This window comes from Dipodomys ordii, unplaced genomic scaffold, assembly GCF_000151885.1.
Source record: "Dipodomys ordii isolate 6190 unplaced genomic scaffold, Dord_2.0 Scaffold24, whole genome shotgun sequence".
In the NCBI taxonomy this organism is placed as follows: Eukaryota; Metazoa; Chordata; class Mammalia; order Rodentia; family Heteromyidae; genus Dipodomys; species Dipodomys ordii.
Genome location: NW_012267240.1, coordinates 13,824,274 through 13,845,424, shown reverse-complemented (window position 1 = coordinate 13,845,424; position 21,151 = coordinate 13,824,274).

Here is a 21,151-nt window from a genome sequence, read left to right as displayed (position 1 = left end):
ACTGCTTATACTCCCTTATTATAATTATAATTATAAAAATTATTTTTTATTTCAGAAAGGGAGTCAGAGTTACTAAATTGGCCCCTTGAATTAAATATGCTTTTTCTATGAACTATAAGTGGTGCTTTTTTCCAAGAATTTTCCTTATTAATATGCAGACCAGAGATATACTCAATGATAAATACATGGAGCATCTAAATATTGTTCATTCAGATTCACTCATTAGCAATTGTTTATCTACTTATGCTTGTTTACATACATGTTTGTATAGATGTGTTCATATACCCATACATGTATTGTGTAAATTGGCAAGTCTTCTATACACTTGAGTTCTTCATCATGCATCTTGTAAGGGATGAGGACAGTAACCCTCTATTTAAAACCGTGATTACATCTATATACTATATTATTAGCAAATATGCCCTAATTGACTTTTTAATACATGAATATTACAGATACATATGTATGAGTGTGTGATATTTAAATCTTTAATATATGTATGTGTGTATTCTTAGATCCAGGATCCATGCAGGAATATATATATATATATATATATATATATATATATATATATATCACCTTTTTAAAAAAAGTTTATTGTCGAGGTGATGTATAGAGGTATGACAGTTACATATGTATAGTAGTGATTACATTTCTTGTCTAACTTGCTACCCCTTCCCCCGTTTTTCCCCATTTTCCCTCACTTTCCCCCCAGCTTGTACTGATCATTTTCAACATATTGTCTTGGGAGTATTGTTGTTGCATAGGTTCCTCCTTTGTCCTTTGTCTCACCATTTTGTTGTTCCCCTTCCCTTCCCAAGTTCAGATAAATGTATATACAATACCCAGGGTACCAAAATTGAATGGAGTGACAACCGGGAATAAACCATAGGAGGGAAACAAAAGAAAAGAAATCATGTAGCACATTGAGAACAACAAATAGACACTTTTTTTCTAAATGACGCTTAATTCTCTTAATCTGGATTGATCTCCATGCTATCCCCTTTTCCCCCATGACATTGACTTTTGAAAAATTATCTTACAAATTATTGTTTTTGGTTCTGCACATTTTATTTCCCTGATTATGATGTTTTTTTAACTTGATGTTCATTCTTACTAGAATATTATTTACTTATAAAACAATTATGATCAGAACTGTGACTTGCGGTATGGAGTGATAAAACTAATTTTCAAGATCAGAAACTGTTTACAAATTGCACATGGTTAGCTTTATGGTCTATACTGTTAAAAAAAAAGATTATAGCATTTAGGTCATTGAGGCTGCTGACAGCTTGAGTGTAGTTTTTATTTTTCTCTCTTTTAGGTGAATCCAGAGTAATTGAAGGACACACTGCCTCCATTTTCTCCCATTCAAACCCACATCAGCGAGTCTTCATTAATTTACAGGTTACCTTTGGAATACAGAAATGTTAACAAGTTTGTTTTAAAAGATTTCTAGTCTATACTTATTAAGATGTTGAAATTGCTGAAAGAATGAAAGGCCTTTTTTAAAAAGGTCTTAAAATTATTTCTAATTGCTACTTTATTTCTTCAAGTTTACCAAATTGGAAACAAATTGAGTAAAATAAAAAAGTTGGAAACACAAGTTACAATATACCTCTCTAGATTATCAAATAGCTTGTTTAGACCTCATATTGTTTCAGTTGATCAATTACTTTTTAAAACATAAAATGTTTATAATCTGCTCTTTTTTCCATAGCGGGATTTATAAGGATTATTAGCTGTGGGACCATAATATATCTTGTTCTATTTAAAACAAAATATGGTATGTTAACAGTTGATAAGATTTTCATTCATATTAATTATATGTCATATTACCTGTTATGTAGTTAGTTATAAGTTGCCAAATAGGAAAGTTTGTATAAGATGTCCTTACAGTATGACTATTTGTTGAACCAAAAAGCACAGAAAAATATGTTCTACTGTTCTAGAATTTGTGTTCTTTAGACAAAAGATTTTAGTATAAGTCTCTGATATTATGTAAAGAAAGTGCTGTTTGGTTGTGGTGGCATTTTGAGTTGAAGATAGGAATCAATTAAATATTCTAGTCCATTCTACTATTAAGTATAAATTTTAGTTTACTGCCTTAGAAATTCAGAGAACTGGATTTTAAGCCAGGTTGACTTCTTTTCAAAGGAGTCTCTTGGTAGATATGCAGTGTTGGGCAGCTCTGTGAGTCTCTGTGAGCTACCTTTTACTTATTTGTAATTTGTGGGGTTAAAGTAACTAGTCTATAGGAATCAAGTGCTTTAAAGCCTCTACTTTTGTCTGTTTGAAATACCTCTACCATTGACCCTGAACAACTTATGACTCCAAACTTACCTGGGGTAGTTTAGAAGAGGAAAAAGGGTAGTGTGTCTTTGGGTGCTGTGGTACTGAAACCTAAGAACATAACACAACCATAACAATTTACTGCTGAAAATAATCTGATGTTGCTTTTCCCCCCCACGAGAAACAGACGTGCCTTTTGTTTCTATTTGAATTGCTGCACCAGGAACAACTATACTTTGGGCAGACGTGCTTTCCTTGGTAGTACTTTGACTTTCATTGGTACTGATTTGGAAAAATAAATAAAGATATTGCAGCTCTGGATATATTGTATTTGTATGCTGCTTTAAATCAAAGGAAGTGGGTTGTATTACACCATATGGAATTGCACTATTCTTGATGTTCTGGTAGACAAAATAATCCTGTTTGTCTAGAAACAAAAATGGGACAAGCAGTGCAGTTCAATTATCATCCTTTAGCTATTTATTAGGTATATTGGTAAAAATAATAGATTACTATGGACATGGTTTCTTTTTATCATAGTTTTTTTTATTGTGAAAATACTGTACAGAGGGATTACAATTACATGGGCAAGATAATGAGTTCATTTCTTATCAAGCATTATAGCCTCCTTTGTTTCCCCTTCCCATCCCTTCCCTTCCTCCCCTGGCCCTCCCACCCAACCCCCCCCTCCCCCACACCAAAGTTGTAAGGTTCATTTTCGACATAACGACTTGTACATCTCATTGTTGCAGTGGGTCCACCTGTATCCCTATTTAAACGATTTGTTTTTTCCCTTCCCCTCCACAAATTACACTGACATCAAATACAGTGAAAGCAGGGGTTATACTTTGGGGGAGGGATATACAAAGCAACAAAGAAATAATCTTATAAATATGTTAGAAACAATCGCATGAAAGAAAAAAAATGTGAATACGTATCTTAGGGTTCATTTCCCTGACATCAACTTATCTGACCTTTTCTGCTTGTTTCAGACCTATACTAGATATTGCAAATAAGGGAAACCATGGGACCTATGTTTCTTTGGGCCTGACTTAATATAATTTTTTCCAAGTTTTTCCATTTCCTAACAAGTGGGACAGTGTCATTCTTTCTGATGGAAGCATAGAATTCCATTGTGTATACCACATTTTCTTGATCCATTCATCTACTGAGGGGCATCTGGGTTGGTTCCATATCTTAGCTATGGTCAATAATGCTGCAATAAACATAGTTGTGCTGATAGCTTTAGTGTGGTCTTGTTTGTGAACCTTTGGGTAAATGCCCAAAAGTGGGATTGCTGGGTCATAGGGGAGCTCTATGTGGAGTCTTTTGAGGAACCTCCATACTACTTTCCAAAGTGGTTGAACAAGTTTACACTCCCACCAACAATGCAGTAAGGTTCCCTTCTGTCCACATCCCCTCCAACATCTGCTGTTATTAGAGTTCTTGATTTTAGCCATTCTAACTGTGGTGAGGTGGTGTCTCAATGTTGTTTTGATTTGCATTTCTTTTATGGCTAGGGAGGTTGAGCATTTCTTCATGTGTCTATTTGCTATCCTTCTTTCCTCTTCAGAGAAGTTTCTCAGCCCACTTATTTATTGGGCAGTTGTTTCTTTGAAGATTTGTTGTTGGAGGATTTAATTTTTTGAGTTCCAGGTATATTTTAGATATGAGATCCTTGTCCGTTGTATGGCTAGTGAAGATCTCCCAATCTGTGGGCTTTCTATTGATCTTGATAGCTATGTCCTTTGCCATGCAGAAGCTCTGCAATTTTATGCAATCCCATTTGTCCAACCTTTCTTTGATTTGTTGTGTTTCTGGGTCTCTATTCAGAAAATTTGGGCTTGTGCCAAGGAGACCTAGGGTTTCTCCTATTCCATCCTGTAATGTTTTCAGAGTGTCTGCTTTGACTTTGAGGTCTTTGATCCATTTGGAGTTGATTCTGGTGCAGGATGATATATAAGGATCTAGCTTTAGTTTTCTACAGGTAGTTAACCAATTTTTCCAGCACCATTTACTGAAGAGGGTGTCTTTCTTCCATTCTATTTTTTAGCTCCCTTGTCGAAGATTAGATGGCTCTAGGTCTATAGGTTCATTTCTGGGTTTTCAATTCTATTTACTATGGAAATGGTTTCTGTCTTTGCTGATAGCTAAGAAATTGTTGGCTTATTTGTTTTCCTAATAATGCAAATAAGTTGCAGAATCCAGCAGTGATTTTTTTTTGTCTCATAATTATCTGGCTTATCAAAATGCTGTTATACACTACTAAGCTTAAAATTATCAGTATAAAAATTATTATTATTAAATTTAAGAAAACCTGCTGATTCTTTGAAACCACCTTTTTCTTATCCATTAATCCATTTTAGTTGTTTCAGTTGCACAAAATACTACTTACGATATCTTCATGCATACTTTTTGTCTTACATTAATCATACTCATCCTCCATTACCTTCGCCCTTCCCACTTTCCCTTTCTCTCCTGATTATAGTAGTGGGGGAGTTTGGGAGGCAGCAAGAGGCATTATTGTGGTTTGAACTCAAATTCATACTATGACTTGACCTAAGCCTCCAGCTCTTATTGCTCTAGCTATTTTTTGAGATAGAATCTCACTTTTTGTACAGACTGGCCTGCACCACTATACTCCTACATATATATAGTTTCCACCATAGCTAGGATGACAGGTATAGACCACCATGCTCAGCTTTTTCTTATGATACGGGCCCTTGAAACCTGTTGCTCAGGCTGGCATATATCGTAATGTCACCTTCCCTAGTAGCTGGATGACAAGTATATCAGGTATTGGTTGAGAATAGTATAGTGAGGAACCTCCCAAAGAAATAAGATTATAAGGCATGAGACAAAGATACAGTCTGATTTCTTTTTCTTGTACTAGTTATTTGAACTCATGGCCTTAAGCTTTCTAGACAGGTGTTCTTCCATACATCTATGCTGCCATCCCTGTTTTGGCACTGATTATCTTTGAGATAGGGCCTTACTTCCTGCCCAGGGTTACACTTGGACTGCAGTGTCTCTGTTTCACCATTTGCACTATAGCTCGGATGACAGGTCAGACTTCTTCCATTGAAATACATCCTTGTGGTTTTTCTGCCTGAGAGAGCTTGGAATCATGATCCAGTCTCAGCCTTCTATGAGGGTAGGATAACAGGCATGTGCTTCTACATGCACCTGTTAGTTGAGATAGGTAAAATTACTACATTAGCTGGAGCCTTCAGTATCTGCCACCAGCTAATGTCCTAATTCATTTTTGTACTTACTTAAAGCAATTCCAAGAGTAAATTATATGTTCACTTTGCCTGCTTGACTTTCTTTTATTAGGTACCTTGTTGGTATGGAAAAAATACACCTTTACTAAGTGACTAATAGAGTATTAAAAGAACTGGTGAGTTATTTCACCTATTGAATAAATCCAATAAGCATTTTATAGGTTTTTCTTTTTTTGATAAAGGAGAAAAGACAAGTTTTCTTAAATACTTATAATTATGTTCCCCCTTTATAGATGTCTTTTGGAGTCTATTGGAAGAGGGAATTTTTCGTTACTTTGAGACAGGGTCTCGCTATAGAGCCTAATCCTGGCCTCAGAATAAGACAGCTCCTCTCCCTTGTTCCTGACTAGGTGAGATTGCAGTTATACATTACTGTGCCTACCATTTTAGAATTTTTCTGGTGTCTCTTTTTTTTTCACAGTGGAATATGAATGGGTTTCACTCTTCTCACAAAAGTTTTTAATGTTTCAACAAAATTATCCTTCAAATTAAATGGGGAAATACAAAGATTAGTTAAAGATCAGCTAAAGCAATTCATGCCCACCAAGCCTGACCTGCAGAAGATACTTAAGGAATATTACACAGAAAAAAGAAATTTCAACTGAGCAGTAAATGGATATAAAAGAATTAGGAAAGAAAAAACAGGTTCAATTCAGGAAATCGGCAAACTTGGGGAAAAAAAATAAAAGTCACAGGAAACTAAATACTTTTTAGTCATAGCCTGAAATGTCAGTGGTTTTAAGTTTCCAAATGATTTGGATGACTAGATTAAAAACAGGACACATCTATTTATTGTCTGCTAAAATACAATTCACTGGCCAAAACATACAGACTAAAAGTGAAAGGAGGAAATACTATATACCAAGCAAGAGGAAATCTAAAGGAAACAAAAGCAACTCTACTGCTGTGTGATAAAACCAACTTCAAGTCTTAAGTTTGAAGAGGCCTGGGAAGTCACTACACATTGATGAAGGGAACAAACCACCAAGAACATTAAATTCTACATGTACCAAAACAGCACTAGCACCCAAGTTCATACACATTATTGACAGGTCAGATATAGTAGTTGATCTCAACATATGGCAACATTCCACTATCCATAGATCACTCAGAAAAGAAGAAATTGAAGGTATCTCAGGATTAAATAACACTGTTTTACAAAAAGATTAACAAGCATCTACAGAGAATTCCATTCAAGAGCAGCAGAGCGTACATTCTCAGCAGTCCACAGAACATTATGCAAAATAAATGGCAATTTAAGTCATAATGTGAGTCCTAACAAAGAAGAGCAAATACTTTGCCGTATTGTAACAAACTCATGGATAGAATTATTACAAGAAAATACAGAAACTATTGAGACAGATGGTGACTAACAGTGTGCTTTGGGATGATCAATGAGTCATTGAAAATTTTAAAGCCTCCTAGACTCAAAAGACAGTTTATCAGAATCTGTAGGCAGTTTTCAGAGGGAAGTTTTACAACTTATTTTAAAAAGTAAGAAAGATCTCAACCTAATGGGTGTATGGCAAGGTGTTAGGGAAACAAGGCCAAACCAGATGTGGTTGCTCACACCTTGAACTCTAGCTGTTAATAAGACATCTGGAGGATCACAAGTCAAGGGCAGCCTCAGCAAGAAGTTAATGAGACCCCATCTTAACCAATAAAATTTTTGGCATGGTAGCATGTACTTTTTATGCCAGCTGTGTAAACCAAATCAGTATGTTGAAGAATAATGAAATTGAGACTTAGTACAAAGAAATAAAAAGTAGGTTCTCTGGAAAAACTGACAAATGCTTAGCCAAACTAATCAAAAAGGAAAAGGAAGAAGACAATTTAAAAAAAAAATGCCACAGATACCGATGGAATTCAGAAGATCACTAACGAATTTTTATAAATTCCAATAAACTGGAAAATCTAGAAGAAATGGTTATACTAATACAGATGAGTTCTACCCAAATTGAAACCAAAGAATATAAAAAACTAACAAGCAATGAGGTTAAAATTAATGAGAGTCAAAATTCCAAGACCCTATGGGGTCCCTGTTGAATTCTACCAGAATCGACTTGAATGACCTGAAACTATTAGAAAGAAGAAAAGGAATGGGGATGAAGAAAGAGGGAAGGACTGTACCAAACTCAAGTCCAAGAATGACCTAGTACCGAACCTAAGGATGCATTGAAAGTAATTTCCTTAGCAAAAAACTTAATAATATAAAACAAAATGAACACATTAAAATGATCATATAGCCAGGCACCGGGGACTCATGCCTATAATCCTAGCTACTCAGGAGGCTGAGATCTGAGGATCACGGTTCAAAGCCAGCCCGGGCAGGAAAGTCTGTGAGACTCTTTATCGCTGATTAACCACCAGAAAACTAGAAGTGGTGCTGTGGCTCAAGTGGTAGAACACTCTCCTTGAGCTGAAGAGCACAGGGACAGTGCCCAGGCCCAGAGTTCAAGCCCCGTGACCACCACCACCACCACCAACAAAAAAGATTATACCATGATCAAGTTGGTTTTATTCTAGGGATACAAGAATGTTTCAACATATGCAAATAAGTAATGTAACACATAAACAGCATAAAAGGGAAAAATCACGATCATCTCATTAGAGGAAGAAAAATTCCTCCTTTTACAAAATTCATGAAAGGCCCAAGGAAAACTAGGAATAGAGGAATGCACCTCAGTGTAATTAAAAACTATGTATGACAAATCTATAGCCAACACTGAATGAAATAGGGAAAAGCAAAACATTTAAAGCTTAAAATAAGAATTTCTTTTAGAAAGGTTGGACAAATGGGATTGCATAAAGTTGCAGAGCTTCTGCAGGGCAAATGACATAGCTAGCAAGATCAATATAAAGCCCACAGATTGGGAGAAGATCTTTACTAGCCATACAACGGACAAGGGTCTCATATCTAAAATATACTTGGAACTCAAAAAATTAACACCCCAACAACAAATCCCCAAAGAAACAACTGCCCAATAAATAAGTGGGCGAAAGACTAAAGAGAAACTTCTCTGAAAAAGAAAGAAGGATGGCCAATAGACACATGAAGAAATGTTCAACATCCCTAGCCATAAAAGAAATGCAAATCAAAACAACATTGAGATATCACCTCACCCCAGAAAGAACGGCAAAAATCAAGAACTCTAATAACAACAGATGCTGGAGGGGATGTGGACAGAAAGGAACCTTACTTCATTGTTGGTGGGAATGTAAACTTGTCCAACCACTTTGGAAAGCAGTATGGAGGTTCCTCAAAAGACTTCACATAGAACTCCCCTATGACCCAGCAATCCCACTTTTGGGCATTTACCCAAATGCTTACAAACAAGACCACACTAAAGCTACCAGCACAACTATGTTTATTGCAGCATTATTTACCATAGCTAAGATATGGAACCAACCCAGATGCCCCTCAGTAGATGAATGGAGCAAGAAAATGTGGTATATATACACAATGGAATTCTATGCCTCCATCAGAAAGAATGACATTGCCCCATTTGTTAGGAAATGGAAAGACTTGGAAAAAATTATATTAAGTGAAGTAAGCCAGGCCCAAAGAAACATAGGTCCCATGGTTTCCCTTATTTGCAATATCTAGTATATGTATGAGTCAAGCGGAAAAGGTCAGATAATGTGATGTCAGGAAAATGAACCCTTAGATATGTATTTTAATGTTTTTTTCTTTCATGCATGTGTTTCTAACGCATTTATAAGATTATCTCTTTGTTGCTTTGTATGTCCCTCCCCCACAGTATAACCCCTGCTTTCACTATATTTGATGTCAGTATAACTTGTGGAGGAGATGGGGAAAAACCAGTTGTTTAAGGATACAGGTGGATCTGATGCAACAATGAGAAGTACAAGTTGTCATGTCCAAAACGAGTTTTACAACGTCGGTGCGGGGGAGGGGGGGTAGGGGATGGGGGGGAGAGGGGAAGGAGAAGGATTGGGATGGGGGGGAGGGGGGAGGCTGGGAAGGGATGGGAAGGGTAAACAAAGGAGGAGGCTGCAATGCTTGGTAAGAAATGTACGCATTATCCTGCCATGCAATTGTAACCCCTCTGTACAGTATGTTCACAAATAAAATAAAATTAAATTAAAAAAAAAAAGAATTTCTTTTACACAATGCAGTGCTTGAATCTTAGAGCAGTGAGGCAGTAAAAAGGAAAGGAATATGAATTGGAAAGAAAGATCTCAAATTATCTCTACCTAGAATGATCCTTCACCTAAAAGATCCTAAACACTACCTAAACTCATATCTGGTAAACATTTCAGCAAAGTATCAGAGTATATCATGCAAGTCAATAGCTTTACACCAACAAGTCAGAAAAAAAATCAGTTAAACACTCCCATTTACAGTTGCTTTTTTAAAAAAAATCTAGAAATAACAAAGGAGGCAAAAGTTTTACAACCAAAACTATAAATAGCATAAAACTATATATAAAACCATATGAAATTTATAAGGCATTGGAAAAAAGGAACAAAACACTAGGATCTCTTATGTTTGTCGATTGACATAATGGTTACTGTGAAGCGGCCATACTGAAAGTGATTTACGTATTCATTTCTCATTAAGATTCTGATATTCATCAGAAATAGAAAATCCAATCCTAAAAGTCATATGGAAGCAAAAAGAACCTCAGTACCAAAGCAATCCTGAGTAAAGACCAATATTTGACTTCAAACTATAATTCTTCATGGTATTGACAACAGATCCACAGGTCAGTGGAATAAGAGGCCTCAGAAATAAGCCCACAGGCTTTTGGCTGGGATGTGTGTGGTGGGTTAAACCTGTTGATAGAAATTTAAATTATTGTAGCCACAATGGAAGGCAGATGGAGGCTCATAAAACTGTCTACACTATCTTGCTTCTGTCTATATCCCAAAGATGGGTTACAATAGAGATGTCTGCAGATCCATTATTACAGCAATGTCCACAATAGCCAAGTTATGGAATCAGACCATGACATTTTTTATTTAGCTCTAGTTCCCAACTCTGCCCATTCTTGCTTTCATTCATTCATTGGGGAAAATGTAAGTGTACAAAAGAAATTAAAATCAAAACCTTTTTGACATTTAATAGTTTGTGAATCTACAAAGGAAAGTCAAGAAGAGTTTTGTTGTTTGCCTGTTCTAGGGCTTGAACTTAGGGCCTGGACTCTGTTTCTAAGCCTTTCTATGCTCAAGGTTAGTGTTCTACCACTTGAGCCACAGTACCATTTCCAGATTTTTCTAAGTAGTTTATTGGAGATAAGAGTCTCACAGATTTTCCTTCCCCAGCTGGCTTCAAACGTCTCAGCCTCCTGAATAGCTGGGATTACCGGTGTAAGCCACTGGCACCCAGCTGAGAAATCCCTGTAGCCTAAAAGAAGCCTTTGTTTTTTGGTAGTTTTCCTTGTGATTCATTCTTAGGGACTTCAGTGATGTAGCTTTCCCAAATGTTAAAAAAAGGATTACCTCTTCGGACTCAAAAGGGGTAGGTAGGCACCTTGGAGTTCAGTGGTGGAGTGTTTTCCTAGTATAAACAAGACACTGGGTTCCATCCCAGCACAACACAAAGAGAAGCCTCTGAAGCAAAAGCTAAATATTTACAGGCAGATCCAGTTTGACATATTTAGACAGCAGAATATTAGTATTTTCAAAAAGGAATAGCATTTTATATCTGGGTAGCTTCCTATGAAAAAGAGGTTTTTGGTTTTCTGAAAAATCAGACAATCTAACCAGCATTTACTCCTGCATTCCTTCAGGTCACCTCTTTGTCTCCAATATGCATTGTGTTATCTGAAAGTTCTCTATCTCCACCAACTATTTAAAGACAGCCAGACCAGACCCAATTTGGATGGAAAACTAGCACCAGGGAAGAGACCTCTTTATGATCTAGCATTTGTGGGAAAGTAAGGGATTTACAATCAAGTAACAATTATCCAATAAGAAATCATGGAGAAGAAAGTTCTTGGTGAGAATTGATTGAGGTGATCAGAAACCAAGAACTGGAGATGCTGTCTTTAACCTTAGAATGATTCTTATTAAAACTTAGCTATGTAGACCTGGCAAAGATGGCCAGAGTTGAGGCTCTGTGGAGAAGAGGGTTTATATAAGCTGGAGAGTGTGGTTAGGGAGTTGCCTCTCAGCAGTTTTCACCAGACTCCTGGCATAGTTGGAGTACTGATTCCTGCTCAAAATGGAGTTGGACCTTAGACTGCACTATCCATTCAAACCATTTGGGACTTGGGATGGTCTCATGACAGTGTGGACTTTGAATCATAAGTCTACATTTGGTATTTAGAATTTAAAGAGAACAAATGTACATGGCATCATTTTGGTGTGGGACACTGTGACCATTTCATCACATAAAATACATAAAATAGTATTGTAGTATGTTACTTTTCCCTTTTTCTAATGTGGCTACTAGAAAATGTGTGGATTATCTTTCCCTCCCTCCACCTCTCTCTCTCTTCCTATTCTGAGCTACATCTTAAGCCTGCACATCCCTTTTTTGTTAGTACTGATCTGAGCTTTCAGGTCTCTTTCTCATGTTTATAGCTTTGTTAAAGCCTGTCTTTTTACTGTAGTCAGGCACTTGATAAGTAGTAGACTAGGAAATGGAATGCCATTGCAGTGATAGTATGTCACTTAAGACACCATCTTATTAGTAGACAACCTAGATGCAAACTCTTGCCAAGTATTGAACCTAACCCTGTCTAACATGATTTCTGCCTTGAAGAAGATCAAGCTCCTACCTCACAAAAATTGAGTTAATAAATGTATGTTGTGTGAGGCCAGTAAATACATGGCAATTTGTTATGAAGCAATAGAAAAGATAGCCTGGATGAAAATGTGGAACTGTGCTAGTCTAGCAGAAAGGAAATTGGAGAGAGTTAAACTAGAATAATTGAGTATAATTATAATTGGTAATGCTAAGTAGCCCATCTGCCTCTGAGGAGGGGGCGGGGGTAGGTGGGTCTGGGGTCTAATCCCAAGGCCTAGGTTGTCCCTGAGTGTAAAGGTAGCATTCTACCAATTGAGCCATAGCTCCACTTCCAGATTTTTTTTTTGATGATCAATTAGAGATATAGACTCTCACAGTCTTTCCTTTTCAAGCTGGCTTTAAACCACAATCCACAGATTTCAATCTCCTGAGTAGCCAGGATTATAGGCATGAGCCACCAGCTTCCAGTTTATGGTCACAAGTCACTTCCTATGTAAGTCCACATGAAGGAGAAAAAGTTCAAGTTTTCCTGCTTTTTGAAGGTAAACATTTTTTGGTGGTATTTATTTAATTACCTAGATCTAGACTTTGTAGTCTGATATAAGTAGGTTATTTCAATTTTCCTTTATTAAGATTTGTTCTATTTTCAAGAGATGATCTAGTCAGGAGAAAGTTCCATGGGGAAGAATGCGTATTCTGCAGTTTTTCAGTAATAATCTGTAGATGCCTGTTAAGTACACTTGATCTATAGTTTTATTAATTTCAGAAGTTTCTTATATTGAGTATTTATATGGATGATCTGTCTGGTAGTTGGGTCATCCACTACTCATATGTTGGGGTGATCTGTGAAGTCCAGTAGTACTTATTTTATGAAATAAATCTTACTAAAGATTTGGGAACTTTTCTGCTATTATTTTATTGATTATTTTCTATGCAGTTAGCTAACACTGACACTTTTACCTCTGCTGCCTCTTTTTCCTTTTCCTCCTCCTCCTTTCTTTCCTCATGAGTCATAGGATCCAATGGAGTCTCAGAGGTCTGTTTTTTTCCTTTTATTTTTCTGTTTTTTTTTATTTTTGCATCTTTTTTTTTTGGTGGTACTTGGGTTTGAATTTAGAGCTTTTTACTTAATAGGCAGGTACTATACTATCTTAGAGCCATACCCTTGCCTTTATCTTTATTCCTCTATTTTATCTTATGCCCTGATATGCTATCTTCAACTTGATGTAGTCAGTTGTCAAGACTTTCAACTGAGTTTTTATTTTACTTACTGAACTTTTCATTTCCAGAATTTTAATTTGACTTTTCAGATTTATGTATCTTTATTGTGTTACTCTATCATATTCTGCACTGTCTTCCTTGTTTCATCCAGATGCTTACTTTTGAAATTATTCAACTATTTATTTGTATTCTCGTTGAGTGTTCATGTGTTTATGAATGTTCTCAAGGGTTTATATGTATTCTCTTTAATTTCACCGATCATTTTCGTGCTCATACTTTTGACTTGTTGGGAATTTTAACCATTTCACTGTTTAGCATTATTGACTTTTGGAGGAGAGTCATATTGTCTTTCCCTTTCATATGATGTTGTAAACTATTAGCCCAATATAGTTTAAGGAAAAGACACCAAACACCTACAGGATAATCTAGGAGTTAATTTTTAATGGTATACATAATAATAAATTATGAAAAGACAGGGAGATGGAGAAATGAAAAATAAACAAGCCATGGGTGAGGGGAAAACTACACAGTATGCAAATAATAGTGTGTGAGAGAAAATAGAATAGGCAAAGAAAATAATAAAATACTTCAGAAGGAAGACAGAAACAAGAAAATAATAACTGCAGGAGAGAGAGAGAAGAAGAGGAAGAGGAAGAAGAAGGAGAAGGAGGAGGAGGAAGAAGAAAGAAGAAGAAGAGGAGGAGGAGGAGGAGGAGGAGGAGGAAAAGAAGGAGGAAGGGGAGGAGGAGGAGGTGGTGGAGGAGAAGGAGGAGGAGAAGGAGAAGGAGGAGAAGGAAAAGGAGAAGGAGAAGAAGGAGAAGAAGAAGAAGGAGAAGGAGGAGGAGAAGGAGAAGAAGAAGGGGAAGAAGAAGAAGGAAAAGGAAAGGAGGAGGAGGAGGAGGAAAAGAAGAAGGAGGAAAAGAAGAAGGAGGGGGAGGAGGAGGAGGAGGAGGAGGAGGAGGAGGAGGAGGAGAAGGAGAAGGAAAAGAAGGAGAGAAGAAGAAGAAGAAGAAGAAGAAGAAGAAGAAGAAGAAGAAGAAGAAGAAGAAGAAGAAGAAGAAGAAGAAGAAGGAGAAGGAGAAGAGGGAGAGGGGGAGGGGGAGGGGGAGGGAGAGGGGGGAAGAAGAAGAAACCAAGAGGGGAAATGCACAAAAGACTAAAATATATAACTTTTGTTTTGAGGAGTGTAATTCCCCACTTCCCCCGCCAAAATGGGTAATGGTTTTGGTTTCCTCAAAATCTGAACAGGGATGCCTGGGGATTTAGCGCAGTAGTAGAGCTGTTCTGAGCTCTATAAGGCTCTGATCCAGAAAAGGAGGTGAATGGGAAAAGGTGTGAAGGAAGCTGAGGAGGAGGGGGATAGGAGGAAGAGGCTGATGGGAAGAGGAAGTGGCAGAGATTCCCATCTTTTATAAGGGTCTGATCCAGAGCCCCAGGGCAGTACATAGACAAAATTCTGGTTGCAAACTCCTAAGAGTTGCAAGCTCCTACTAACCTCCTAGTTCACTGATCTGGATTATTCCAATCCTATCCCTATTGATTCATAGTGAAAAATCACACTTTCCAATTTCCTCCAGCCCACACGTAGTTCTGCTCTGGACTCCAGTGGTTCCCATGTGAGGATACTTGCCAGTTCCAGCTGCTAATGTTTGTTGATTCCCACTTGGCTTTCCATTCATCTCTTGCCATGACACAATGAGGCTGGTGGCAGAGCTGCATGGGCCACGAGGCACTAGTTTGGCTTGTTAGGTTCTATGTGTGTCTGTTTTTCTGTACTTCGTGGCTGGCTCTTGTTGCCTGAAGGATCGTGGCAGTTTCTTGTCCGCAGCTTCTCTCTGGGCAGCAGCTTAGCAAAGATTTGCAACTTTAACATCTGTCTGAGGGCTGGGAAGGTGGCTCAGTGGTAGAGTGCTTGCCGTATATGCATGAGGCCCTGGGTTCGATTCCTCAGCACCACATAAACAGAAAAAGTTGGAATGTAGCACTGCTGCTCAAGTGGTAGAACACTAGCCTTGAGATGAAGAGCTGAGGGTTCAGGCCCCACAACCACTACCACCACCACCACCAACAACCAAAAAACTCTCTGAGAAGCCATTTTCTGCCTGTTTTTGCTTCTGAGTGTGGGGAAGCTGGAGAGTGCTGCTTTCTTCTCACCTGCCATGTTGGAAATCCCTTCTGTAAGTTTTAGGATGATAATAATGTAGTCTCCTGGGCTGTTGAGGTTAACACTTTGGTTGCAGTCAATACATCGCTACTCTTCTATTGGTCCTGACAGTTGTGTTGAGTAATTCAATGAAGTTGAGAAGGTTTTTCTTTCCATTACCTGAAGTTCATTTTGATAAATATTATTTTATATGATCAGATGCACCTTTATATGATCACACTGCACCTTTGTGTTCCTCTCCTTCCTGAGAGTATTCCCCTTTGGTCTCACTATGTGTGAATGCCTAGAGACCTGTATAATTTGTCATGCCAGTGTATTTTATATTTTAGATTTAGAAAACAAGTTTTTATTGTGGTGCAGAATTTAATCCATTTGGGTTAAACTTTTTTTTCCAGAATAGATTTAATTGCTGGTACTGAGATTTGAACTCAGAGCCTTGCACTCTTGCTTGGCTTAGTTGTTCATAGCTGTTATTCTATCAGTTGAATCATTCTTCCACCTCAGCATTTTGTGGGCTAATTAGAGATGGAGTCTTGTGGACTTTGCTGCCTGGGCTGGCTCTGAACCATATCCTCCAGGTCTTAGTCCCCTAACTATCTAGGATTACAGCTGTAAGCCACTGGTACCCACCTAGAAATACATCATGTATTTCTAATGTGTGTTGTGTCAACAAGCAGTTAATTGTCAAGGAGCAGTTCCTAGATTGAAGTATGTGGGACAGTAGTGGCTTCAGTAGCTTCATTATCTTCATAACCTCCAGGTGATGTAAAAGCATGTTACCACTGTAATATGATATATTCAACAAGCCCCAATATTGCCCTGACCCTTAACAGAGTGCCAGTCTAACTGCTTTTCAAATAACTCATTTAAACTAGAGTAATACTGTTGGGCTCCATGTTACGCCTGAAGAGACCAAGGCTGGAGAAATGAGCCCAAGATCATGCTGCAGGAATATTTGAAGGACTCACACCTAGGTAAAGTTTGTATTCTCAGTCTCCTTGCTGTGCAGCCCTCATCTTGTCATTGAGCAAGTGGGGTTCACTTTCTCCTGTGTGAGGTATAGCCTGAGTAGGCTGTCGGCTCAGGGAAGAATGAAGCAGGACTCTGTGCTCCAGGATACCAGCATGAATGGAGAATTTTGTAATCTGTGTACATATGTATTTCACGAAGGGACTCCGATGTGAGCTTTTGTATGTGAGAATACCTACTTAGCAATGAGATGTACAAGTCGTTATGTGGAAAAACGAACTTTACAACTTTAGGGGGGGGTTTGAGGTGGAAGGAGGTGGGAGATGGGAAGGGATGGGGAAACAAAGGAGGAGGCAACAATGCTTGATAAGAAATGTACTCATTATCTTGCCCATTTAATTGTAACCCCTCTGTACCGTATTTTCACAATTAAAAAAAGTACAATAGAAAAAAAATCCATTAGGTATAAGTAGGTGGGTCCAGGTTTTTAACTGGTTCGCTTATGGCATTTTAAAGCCCTAGCTGGTGGTGGTGGTGGTTGTTTTTTAATCTGTTCAGGCTCTTATAGGTAATAATGGGGACATAATTGGCCCCCAAGCCTACCTATTTGATGCCTAATATTGGTAAAACTGAGCACAGAAATTAAAATAGTTATACTAAAACATTTTCCTTAAAAGATGGTTTGTCCCTATCCACATAGGGGATATATATCTTTATACAGGATCATGATGGAATTTTATTTTCTTCTTTGAATCTGCTCTGCCAATGTACTAAGGACAAGATTTCTTATAGTGCTTACTTTTACTAGATGATGGGTGAATGATAATTCCACTTCACTGAACACAGCAGGTTTAGTCTCTAGAGAGCTAGCTTTCTGTATCAGTCAGGGCCCTGGAGAAAGCACAATTAGACTCAGGAGGCTCCACTCAGCAGGCTTGAAGACGAAGGAAACAAACAAGGGGTGCTAGGGCACCTCCAACTGTCACCACCTCTAAGTCCATAGGGACAGGTGTATGCAATCCTGTGTAGGCCCGGCTGACAGAACTGCAACTCTCAGAGCAGGAATGTCTCGGCTTGCTGCTTTTGCTCCCCTGTGATCTCCTGCCAGTCTTCCCATTTGCTGAGCCCAGAAAGATGGGAGTTTTTTTAGAGGAGGGAGGCAAATGAAGAGCCAGCACACTAGAAGTATATTTGCAATGAAGCAGGTAATTTGATTTTCCACATGCGAAAAGATTTCCTTTTGGCAATTATATTACCAGGCACATTATTTTATGAAAAACCAATCATGTCTTAGGTATTTTCTATTTAATTGTTTAATATTTCCCCTTGTTAAGCATTTACATAAAGTATTGAATGAAGTGATCAGTAGGTGGTGCTACTGAGTTCGAATCTTGAAAAAAATCTAAGCATTCAAGGATTTTCTGGCTGCCAGTCAGATTATGTGGGGAATAGATTAATGTAGAGAAGTCAATTTCTGATTCATTGCCTTTCCATAAAACATTGGAAAGCACTAGCCTTTAAGATTCTATTTTTGTTGATATATAGAATATTCTAACTTTGCCCAACAGTCAAAGAGCAGCAACAGGTATCTCTGCAGCCTTGAATGAAGACCATGTTATTGAACATATTGATAATTTTCTGGATGCTCTACTAGAGCTAATTATTGCCTTCCTGTTTTAATTTTCTGAGAGAGATTTCAATAATGAACGAATGCATATCATTTTTTTAAAGGTTATCTGTAAGCTTCCTAGAGGAGAGGATTAAATGGAAGGAACATCAGAACTTTACCTATGGCAACATCAGAAGTGACTCTTTGAGGTACCATTTTCCCTGACAACTCCCAGAACACAGAATACCAATAGAAATAGACCCATAGAAATTGTGGAGTTTTAAATTGTCTAACCTGGCATAGACTTTAAAGATGCTAAAGTTCTCCAAACTATACCATGGAGAAAATTGATAATATGCAAATTTCTGGCCAGATGCCTGAAGATTCTTATTTAGTATATCTGGGTTGGAAAGCTGTAATTTAACAAGTATCCCAAATAATCCCTTTGTCATGCTAGCTTGGGTAACATCGAGAATTCTCTTAACTACAGCCTTTGAACTAAGAGTCTTTACCCACTTGTTCTAAGGCTTCACAAACACTTTTTAGTAGTTGTACAAAGCATGATCTCTCTCCCCCGCTCAGAGTTTTTCTGTTCAGAGACAGCTTCTACGCTCATCTATGTAGCCTATCTTATGAAGTGCTATTTGTAGAATCAATTTAAATTCCTGCTAGTCAAGGCTCCCTTTCCATAATCATACCATATCCCACCAATCAAGCCTTTTATCCTGTTATTTCAGTGATATTCACAGAAACTGTGAAAATGGACAAATTTTGGAGATTTTATTTATGAACACATGAGAAAATTCAGAATCAAAGGAACTTCTAAGGTTTCCTTTAAGCTTGTATGTTCTTCAAAATACAGAGTACAGTTTCCTAAGGCAAATAAGGACGATTTCCTCATGCAGTCATTGGGCTCTGCCAGGGAAAAAGATGCTGAAGGAGAGCGGCAGTCTATCAAGGTATGAATAGCACTTTCTTTTATTCCTAAGAAAATGGTCTCTTGTTGGTAGAGTATAATTTGGGACAAAAATGATTCTTGCAATGTGATAATCAAGTACAGGAGGTTTACTTCGGCAATAATTTCAAATCTCCTATATGCTATTGGATTTGTCCAGTCACTCAGAATATTTTTTGCCAGTCCTGGGGCTTGAACTCAGGGCCTGGGCACTTGTGCCTGAGCTTCTTTTGCTCAAGGTTAGCACTCTACCACTTAAGCTACAGTGCCACTTCTGGCTTTTTCTGTTTATGTGGAACTGAGGAATTGAGCCCAGGGCTTCATGCATGCAAGGCAAGCACTCTACCACTAAGCCACATTCCCAGCTCTCATTCTAATTGAGACAAATAGATTTGTTACTACTGTGAGTCCATCTATCAGATGACTTACACTGGTTCTGTGATACAAGTTTGAAGCATTATAATTACAGAGGAGGTTTTGACTATAGATAAATCTAGAAGTTAAAAATGGAAATTGTATCTGGGCCACTACTTTTGTGGCAGTGACAAACCATCTTATTATATTTTCCTTATATACTTATTGGAATAATTAGCTAGCTGTTGAAACAACATCAGTTAGTCCAGGCTTAGGCAATATAGGAGCAAAAGCACACTCAAAGGAAATGGAAAGACAAATTTTCTTAAACATACATGTAGATAGTTTAATGTAACTATACTATTTAGTTTCGTAGTTTACTTATATTAAAGTAACCTCAGACTTTGTATTGGAGTCATTTTAATTGGTTAAATGCCAACAACAGCATGAAATTGAAAATGTAGTTGACTACTATATATTGAGTTTACTATTCGGTGTTATTACTGGTGGATATAGTGAGGAGTGCACAGAAAAAGAGTTACCACTTTGAGAACCCTGCTTATAAGGGTGGTCCTTGGCTGGCATCTGGGAATTTGGGATTTTCTTCATTCCTAGAATTGATGAAAGTGGCTTGCTGTCCCTCAATGATTTGCATGAATGATGTGTTTCATGATGAACACTTGCTCTCTTGCTGGGAGAATGTACCACATGTTGATACATTCCAGACAAGAGAGTGATCAGTCCTACAAAATCTTGGGGCATTGAGTCTAAGGACCTTCCTGGTTAGCAGTGTTGCCTGTGTATTGCCACACCTGTTCCTTTATTTTACTCATTTCTGTTTTCTTCGACCCTTTCATGTCTATAAGTCCAATCTCCTCTGCTCAGCTCAGCTTATTGGAGTTCTCATTGAGTTCTATAGGAAGGGAGATGTTATTTTGATTTATAAATCATAAAAGCCAATTTGATATTCAAATTTGTTACAATTTTGTTAGTGTTTTAAGCATTAGTTTTGGAAGCACAGAGAATGTTCCTGTTTTTATTCAGGGAACTTTTAACAGACCCTCCAGGTTGATCCACACCTCTCCCCTTTGCTCCCACTTCCTCGGGCATACATTTCTTACTGCTGTTCTATTGTACTCGAAAAACCTGGAAAGCCAGCATCAGCACGAAGCCCAAATAAAGAGTCTACTCAATTCCTGAGACATTTACTCATTCAACTGAGATTTGTTGAGCTCTTCTGACACACTAGTGGTTTAGGTCTGAGTATTTTAAAGAGCTTAAAATTGGTCCTGTCCTCATGAAACTTCCATTTTAGTAGGAGGAACAGACAATGAACATAATAAAAAAGTAAAAGAAACCTGACATTGTTATAGAAATCATGAGGTTGAAATAGGGAAATGGGGGAAGGGGAGGAGAGTTGTTGACATTTTGGATAGGTTGTCTTGCTGAGGAAATATCTTCCAAGTGGGGCCCTAAAGAAGGGCAACTTGCTGGCCTTTTGTATATTTAGAGTAGAATGTTTCTGGCCAAGAAGAGTTGAGGCCGAAGTCTTTATGCCTGGTGTGTTTGAAGGATATGGAGGGGA